The sequence below is a fragment of the Lactuca serriola genome, chromosome 4 (assembly GCF_051521515.1).
Source record: "Lactuca serriola cultivar US96UC23 chromosome 4, Lser_US96UC23_V15, whole genome shotgun sequence".
In the NCBI taxonomy this organism is placed as follows: domain Eukaryota; kingdom Viridiplantae; phylum Streptophyta; class Magnoliopsida; order Asterales; family Asteraceae; genus Lactuca; species Lactuca serriola.
Genome location: NC_136411.1, coordinates 11,255,081 through 11,261,499, shown reverse-complemented (window position 1 = coordinate 11,261,499; position 6,419 = coordinate 11,255,081).

Genomic DNA, 6,419 nt, shown 5'->3' with positions numbered 1-6,419 from the left:
GATCGAGATTTTGTTTGTTTGTTTGGGCTCATCCATGAACAGTAACAAGAATGAAAATTGGGCTTACGAATCGAATCATATGAACATTGATTACAAATCAGTTTGAAAAGAAAAAAAATTTGGAAATATGATTTTGATTTTTGGAATTTTGATCTTAAACAAGAATAATTGGATCAATAATGAGGTTAAAACGGATTAGATCCAATGAGGCAAATCGATCAAAAATGAAAAACGCAAAGTACGAATAGAAATCATGGACATTTTGGAATCCATTTGAGAATTTGAGTTACTTTTTTGACGAATCGAGTTCCGTTTTCAACGAACGAATCAAATTTGGAAGATCTTGGTTCTTTTGTCGGAATGAGAAAATCTCCAAATTGAACATTGTACCACCCACCATGCGAGATGTACAACTCTTTCTTCGTGTTCTTCGTCAATCCAAGAACATCTTCAAAAGAACCACCAACACTTTTGGGTTTTGACTTCAAATTCAATGCAACCTTTGGAGATTGTTGCTTTGGAACCCAAATTTGCTTCACGGATTTTGGCTTCACAACATTTGATGATTTTTGTGAGTAAACCCGCTTGTTCTTCCGATTCATCTTCTTCTTCTTTTTCTTTCTCATCTTTTTGCATATTGAAGACTTGACTTCATGAACAAACCCACTTTTAACAACATGAACATTTTGAGTTTGAATCAAATCTTTTGGAGTTTGATATTTGTGAATTTCTTGAATCACCGGCTTCCGATAAGGAATCATTCCTTCAAACGAATCACAAGAACACAAAATATCATCGGTTTGAACTCCAATTGAGCAAAAAACTTTTTCATCATGAGAATCAATTTGAACTCCTTTTTCTTGAACATCAAGAACATCACATTGAACTCCATTGTTTTGAACTTCTTTTCCTTGAACATCATGAACACGATGAACATCATCAAGAACATGTTCTTGAGCTTCACGACAATTTGCATAATATTCAAGTCTATTTCTTCCCGGTTTACAATTAGCAAGAAGAATTCCTTTTATGACTTCACCATTCCTCTTATTTCTTCGTCTTTCTTGATATGTTGTAATCAATCGATCAAACAAATCTTTGTTTTGATAAATTGGATAACCAATGAAATCTCTCTTTCCATCCCTTTCTCCATTTGACATAAGTGCATCTTCACTTTGCAATCCAACAGTCAATTGATAAAGAATGCATTCAAAAGAAGTGTATACGTATAGAAAACTTTCATTCCGAACCAACCATTGCTCCATAATTGCTTCTTTTCTTTTGAATCAAATGTTATGAACTTGAGTTTTATAGAGAGAGAAAGTGTAAATCAAGGAGATCTCTAGAGAGAGAAAGTGAATATGAACCAAATTCTAGTGAGAGAAAGTGGTACAAATAAGTATTCTAGAGAGAGAAAGTCGAATTATGGATCAAATCAAGGAAAAATTCGACTTCAAGAACACAAAAACACTCTAATCATGAAGATCCATAAGAACATGAAGAATTACCAAATCAAGATAGCCATCAAGGATTAATTCTTGATGAAATCAAGAACACCTGCTCTGATACCAATTGTAGTGGTGTTGATTCTGATGGCATGTGCGGAATTAGGAAAGATCTAGTGATTCATCATACAAATTTAGAACACATGGAGTAAATAATTCTTTGTAAGCTCTTATTAGATCTAGAAAGATTATACAAATGGGTTTGTATACAATTTCTCTCTCTAGTCTAGCACTCCAATATGGACTCTTACATTCTTTTTCATAATGGGAGTCACTCACTTCCTATTTATAGGAAAGACTCAACCCATTTACACATACAAAGAGGAAAGCCTAAACACATTACATCCAAGCATGAATTTGCACCCTAACATTCTCCCCCTCAAAGTTAGGATTGGATGTCCGACTTTAATCTCCAACGAGCTAGCGCGATCAAGACCAAACTCCCCCTTGAAGTAACATCGGTCTTCAAATCCGCAAATGAATATTCGAAAAACCCGAGAAGCTTCGAATACCCATCAAATTTTAGTTAAATTAACAAAGATTACATGTTTGTACAGATCATTAATTTTTTTATTCACGACATCAACATTGTGTGGACTCCAATACAAAAAGAGGGCGGAATACTATAAGTATGCGGAAGTACTATTGCTATAAGTTTGAAATCCGGTCAAATTATAATGTAATTTTGTTGGGAGGGAGATTACTACAACAGTTTGTAGTAGATATCTACATCAAGATTGAGACTTTACGTTTGGAGTTTTGTAGAAAAAACCGGTCCAAAATAAGATTTTTCAACAAGGCTATTTATATACCTCGCATGAAGTTGACCCCATCCGATAAAAAAATTCCATTCTGTTTTCAACGTAGGCAATTCCTAATAGCAGTTTGTTTCGCTATGACCATTAATAAAAGTCAATGACAGTCATTATCAAATATTGGATTATACTTGCATAGACCTGTCTTCACCCATGATCAGTTATATGTAGTTGTTTCTCGTCTAACAAACAAAAAAGGTTTGAAGGTACTCATATGTGACGAGGAATGTCGTTCAATTAATAAAACAAAAAACGTTGTCTACAAAGGGGTCCTGTAACGTTTATAGATATTAATCGATTTCAATGTTTCTTCTTCACATTTCAATAATAACAATAGCCATCAACTTTCTTTTATAATTATTATTTTTATGCAATATATACAAATGTTTTTATCACTACAAGAAAAAGACCCTTTTACGACGCGCAAACCACGACACTCGTTGATTTATGTTACGCAAAAGCGTGTGATATTACAAAAGTGTCATCTCTTAAAAAAATTAGAGGAATTAGGTGACGCATTATTGTGTGCCCTTAAATTAGTGTCTAAAAAAAACACGGAGGGCACCTACAATAAAATGCGTGTCGTATATGGATGTCGCTTTATAAATTTTAATGGAACGCGCTTTTCCAATCTTTAATAGCTAAGCGGGAAACGAATTCCCTAAAATTAGAAAACCCCGCCTTGTTCTCATCTTCCTTCGTTTCTACTTTTCTCTTTTCCATGGTTTGGCTTAATGAAGCTCTGTGAATTCCATGAGTCATTGCTATGAAGTATGGAATGCAAAGCTTGATTCTTGTTTGTTTCTGATTTCCATAGATAAATCAAAACAACACACAGACGAAGTACCCTAACGTGCGTCTTCCTTCTTAGTAGGTAGCGGGGGGTATTTTATTTTCTTCTAAAATCCCGATTCTCTCATTTTTCTATCGACTTAGTACGTGCTAGGATGGTTGATTATACCCACCCTTTGCTACAGCAGATGAACTGACTGCACCTGCCCTATTTCTTCAGCCGTTCAACAAATAAGAGGAAACGCAATTTCTCATTCATTTATCTACTTCATCTTCTCAATCAAGCAAAAAGGCTTATGATTTTTTCATGCATCTGTGATTTCACCTGGTATTTTTGATTTCTCCTTTATGCCTTCGTTTTTTTTCCTACACCCACTTCCATTACTCTTCTACAAGCGGATCCTAAACGTGATTCAAAATCCATATGCAATCTGATTTCCTTAAGTCTAAACCCTAATATGAATCAAGCCTTTTGTCACTCTTAATTTCAACACGCGTTCTTCATATCTAATTTCAACAAATAAGAGGAAACGCAATTTCTCATTCATCTATCTACTTCATCTTCTCAATCAAGCAAAAAGGCTTATGATTTTTTCCTGCATCTGCGATTTCACATGGTATTTTTGATTTCTCCTTTATGCCTTCGTTTTTTTCCTACACCCACTTCCATTACTCTTCTGCAAGCGGAACCTAAACATGATTCAAAATCCATATGCAATCTGATTTCCTTAAGTCTAAACCCTAATATGAATCAAGCCTTTTGTCACACTTAATTTCAACACTCGTTCTTCATACCCAATTTCATTTCTATTTCAAGATTACATTCTTCATACCCAATTTTTATTTCTTATTTCTAGTGCAGTTGGAATGGTCTAGGAAACATGGCTTCCATTGAAGTTATACGCCTCTTTGTGAAAATATTGGAGGTATATTTTACATGATATATATCTTAAAGTGTAATATATATATATATATATATATATATATATATATATATATATATATATATATATGTATATATATATATATGTATGTATATGCTCTAGAATCTCGATTAATTGTGTTTTTATGTTTATCTTTTTGATAGGAAGAAGATCCAGGATGGTATTCAAGGGCAGTAAACTATATCTCAGTGCCTGTTATAGATGTAGAGATGAATGTGAGTCTACATTCTACAAAACCTTTTGCTATTTATACTATAACAACAATCCTTTTGTAAATAAACAGGATATGTTATGATGAAGAAATGAATTGCATTTAACATTTTAACCTATCTAGTTTTCTTTTTATGATGTAGCATGATCCAAAGGCAGATTTATCCATCAAGAATGAAATGAGTTTACCTGAAACAAAAAGCATTCCTACTGGAAATGGAAACTCTGTAGAAACTCATGATAAGGATATAATGGTGGAAGGATTTGGATCTGTTAGTGTTTATGATCAATGGGTTGCCCCTAATGTATCTGGGACCCGCCCAAAGCCCAGATATGAGGTATTAGTTATATAATCCTACTTCCATTTATTCATATTACCACATTCTTTTTCTTTTATTTTACCTTTTTCTCAACTTAAAAGTTAAAAACTTTGAAATTAACAGCATGCAGCAGTTGTTATTGATGATAAAATGTATGTATTTGGTGGAAACCATAATGGGCGTTACTTAAATGATCTTCAAACACTTAATTTACGAAATTGATGAAAGGTTGAAGTCAAACCGAATTCTGAGGCTCCAGTCACAGTAACTCCTTGTGCACGACATTCTTTGGTCAGTATCAAGGTCTTTTTTTTTTTTTATAAAAAATTATTGAGTGATGATTTTATAAATTTGTAAATAATTAAGATTGTTGATTGTGTAGATACCATGGGAAGGGAATAAGCTTATATCAATTGTAGGACATTCGAAGGATCCTTCTGAAGTTGTCAACGGTTTGTTTGAATTTTTATTATCTTTTTTTAGTCAAACAGAACTTAATTGCAATATATAGCTATTTGTTCTCATATGTATAAATATATCTTTTTAATTTTATTGAAACAGTGAAGGCATTTGATCTACAAACAAATACTTGGTCAACTATGAAGACCTATGGAAAACCACATGTATGTGTTTTAATCTTTTTCCATTAGTTTTTATTTCCATTAGTTTTTATTTCCATTAGTCATTAGTATCAAACAATATTCCAAAATATAGTTATTAATTGTTTTCTAAAACTATCAAAATTATACACATGAATTGTAGTCCCTGGTTGTGCTGAAACCCACAAAGATATTATCCCTGAAACCAATTATTTGTGTTGTGTGCATCTGTATCATATTAACGTCTTTCAATTTGATCAGAGGAATATTTGCAGGGAACATATTTGATATGGGTTTTGCGCAGGTATGCCATCCCTCCTGTACATAAGTTCATTAGAATACACATTACTAAACAAATACATCAGGCATACAAAAGAGAGAACTACCCTTGTCATTTATTTATACAATTCCACCTGTAACTAGCCCCCATCTAATTGATTTTAACTAACTTCCTGCACCTAGTTAAAGAAGTGCAAACGTACAACTACAATTGTCGTGCAAAGACATTTTATGAGGATAACCATTTCAGTGAAGTTAAGAAGTGCAAAAAAAATTGTTACGGGCACCAAAAGAGTTGGGTTTGGGATAAGAGAGATCAGTTAAAGCTGTTGAAAGGATTCATCTTGCATTTCCTGCAGTAGTTTTTTGAAAATATGAAAAAGATTTCGATTATTTTTTAAGTTAAATACGTAAATTAGTTAATATCTAATAAAAAAAATTGAATTTTCACTTTACAGATACCTATATATGCTCGAGCTCTAGATATTCCACATCTTTTGGATTTGAAGGCAGCAGGGGCAACAGATACCATTCTTGAAAATGCTGAGGTAAGTAAATTACCATTTTAGCCCTGGAGTATAGTTGATTTTTGCAATTTTGATTCTACTAATGTAATTAGTTTCTCTTGCGAATTTGGTCCTTATTTAAGGTTTTTGTAATGTTTTTTTGGTCCCTAAATATTTCTGGTTATTGCAACTTTTGGTCCAAAAAATATAGTCATATTACTTGGAACATGGACCAAATAAGCTTAACCACCAGTTACTCAAAGGACAGGAATCATTAGCTAAATACCCATTCTTTTTTTATTAAAAGACCGAAATACCCCCATTTAGTCACAGAGAGTGGATGAGTAACTCTTGAATTCCATTTTATGCACAACCACTGCCTTCCTATTTTGCTTCATTTACTGTAAATCGTCTTCATTTGTTATTCTTTTCGTTCGCTAGTTTAATCA